Source organism: Lupinus angustifolius, chromosome LG11 (assembly GCF_001865875.1).
Source record: "Lupinus angustifolius cultivar Tanjil chromosome LG11, LupAngTanjil_v1.0, whole genome shotgun sequence".
NCBI classification, from domain to species: Eukaryota; Viridiplantae; Streptophyta; class Magnoliopsida; order Fabales; family Fabaceae; genus Lupinus; species Lupinus angustifolius.
Window position 1 is genome coordinate 16,799,755 of NC_032019.1, and position 3,035 is coordinate 16,802,789.

The window sequence follows — 3,035 nt, forward strand, 5'->3', positions numbered from 1 at the left end:
ATAAATGGTAAGTTATGAATTTCTTCATGATGTTGATGATAACTGATGAATTATATGTTTAAATATATTTTATGTCTGAGTGTGATATTCTGAGTAAGTCCACGCCGTCAATGAATTTATGTTCATTAGATGTCTTACTCTCTCTGTTGTATTGTTCTTATTTTGTATATGTTTTCTATGCAGATGGCCAACAACAGCATCCACCTTCGCGGCTATCACTTCACAATGTCCCCGGCGGGGCAATGGGTCAGTGATGGGCACCGATACACTTACACAGGCCCTTGCGGTCTGTCATTGCACTCCATGTGCAACGGGTCATCGATGATGATCCCTCACCCTGACGCTTACCTCGACGCTTCTTTCACCTTGCCGTCTGCGGGTATGATGTCTCCAGATGTTGGACCTCGACACGCGCCAGTCAGGAGTGACGGTGTTGGTTCCTCCTACAGTCATAGGACGTGGGCGGATTGTTTGGATGCTCCGTCATCCCGCAGAGCCCAGAGGAGCCGGGTTCTTGGAGGGGGTCCTTGCAAGAAGACTCCGAGTCTGAGGATGTCATCTCCACCAAATTATGCCGCTGGGTTGTGGCATGACGAAGTGGAGGAAGAAGAGGAGGAGGAGGAGGTCACTGAACTCGTGAATGTGGAGAGTTCGGTGGAGGTGATTAACCTCGTGTCGGACTCAGAAGAGGAGGAGGACCCGAGTGAGGGGTCCAGCATTCCTGGAATCTTCTGATTCGGCTTGCAGGATAGTCGATGTCCCCTTTTTGTTTTGATGGGGGCTGTGTTATGTGGATTTTGTATATGTTTAGTGGCGATGTAGTTTCCGCCTTTATTGAACTAATATAGTTTCCGCCTTGTTGACCCAATATGTATGAACTAGTTATGACTTAACCGTTTATATGAATTGTGTTATTCAGGAAATTGTGAATCAGGTTAAGTTATCATTCGATAACGATAAGTTGATTTTCCGCATTTGAGTTACTTAAAGTGATGTCCCGGAAAAGGAAGGTTTTAAAAGGAAACTCTTTATCCAAATAAAAGAAATTTACCCATTTTTCCGCAATGTTTTTGAGAAGTATTTTTCGGGGCGTTACAATTATCACATTTTCGCATTATTTGATAGCATTCATTTAGTGATCATTGCATAAGTGAATCTGCTCTGTTAATCACATTTTGTTATCACTTGAAGAGCATATTAGATTAGTATAGTCAATGTTTTTTTGCTCCATCAAGAACCAAATGATTTTCAAGAAAATCATGAGGTTGATCGATTAAGTTTAGTTCTGTGTCAATTGATTAAAGAATTGTAACACCGTGAATTTTCTGTGTATGTTTTAGTAATTATTTATTTTAATAATCGGTATTGAATTAGACTAAAACGTAGTTGAGTGTTAGTCTTGTTTTGAGATTTTCTATTTTGTGGTAAATGTTCGTAATTTTTTGTGAAGGAAAGGTTTTGAACTGTTGTCGGGATCAAATTCATTCGAATTCTGCTCAATAACGTGTTTTTGAGTTCCGTAACTCGGAATCGAATTCTGATTGCGTCATTGGCTTCAAAATATTATTTTGAGTCAATATAGACATCAAGTTTGTCCAGAACTCATTTCTGAATATTTTTCACTCCGAATTTCGTCTTTCGAAGTTCTAACCGTAAACCGAAGTCGGAAGATTTTTAATATCCGGCCGAGTATTAGCCAACAATAATCGAGCATGGTTTATTCGCGAATGTTTCGTCGAAAAGGTCTCGTCGCTTTCATGTAAGAGGCTTGCTTATAGAACAAGCAAAAATACAAATCATCTTACACAAAATCCCTTAAATCACTCATCTATCTCTTATACCCACTCTCAAATATGATTTCTTGTCCTTAAAAGCCAACACCTAGCTTAGGAGGAAACCCTTGGCATTTTCTCTCTACACTTTAGAATTTTAAGAACTCTTAAGGTAGTTCTTCTTAGTTCTTCATTTTCTTCTTTATTTTTATTCTTCATCTTCTTAAGATCTAACCTTTAGATGTTTATGAAATTTTAGTATGATGTTTATATGTATGTTATGAACATTTTCAACCGTTGAAATATTCTAAAAATCTTCCTAACTCTTGTTATGTTCAAAACTCTAAATAGATATTTTCTTGAGCTTAGAAAGTTATTTTGAAACCATGAACTCTTTGTGCTCATGAGGCTGTTTTTAAGATTTAAAAAGTTGTATTTTTGTTGATTTGAGTTAAAGGTGATGATTTTGAAAGAAGCCTTTAAAATGTTTTGAACCATGTAAAGTTTGAAACTTTTCATTTGGTTTTGGCTTGAGAAACCATAGCCTTGAACAAATGCAAAATAGTTGTTTTTCGGATTTGATGATAGAAATAAATGTTGTAGTGGAACACAGTTAAAAGTGATGATATTTACATCAAAGGAACCTTTGAGGAGTTTTTTAACCATGCAAAGTTCGGATTATTTTCACTTGTTTTTGGCTTGAAAAACCATGGCCTTGGACAAATTTAGAATAGTATATTTTTAATGATGAGGTTTGGTTGTGTTTCAAAGGGGATGATTTTGTTATCAAATGAACTTTTAAAGTGTTTAATGATAAGTTGAAAGATCAAAACTTTCCTTAGCATTAGGTATAAATCATGACCTATATGTGTTTAGGAAAAGTTTAGTTTCTAACTTTGAAATCCAAGATGTTTGTGGATGAGTTATTGTGAAAAAGTGTAGTTTAGGAAATTTTGAGTTAAAAGGTTGTTTAAGTATGAGATCAAAACTAACAAGAATGTGTTGAAATGACCATGGGAAACTATTGTATAAAATATGAAATCTACTTAAGATGACTTACTTTGAAGTGGTAAGATCAACTTAGAAGATATTGATTTAAAAAGTGTGGACTTTTATTAAGAAACTTACCTTGAAATGGTGAAGTGTGGCTTAAAAAATATTCATGAAAATATAAATTTAGGTTGAGATAAAAGTATAAACTTTATGAAATCTTACCTTGAAAATGTTGGAAATCGGGAACGAGACTTTCGAGGATAAATGATG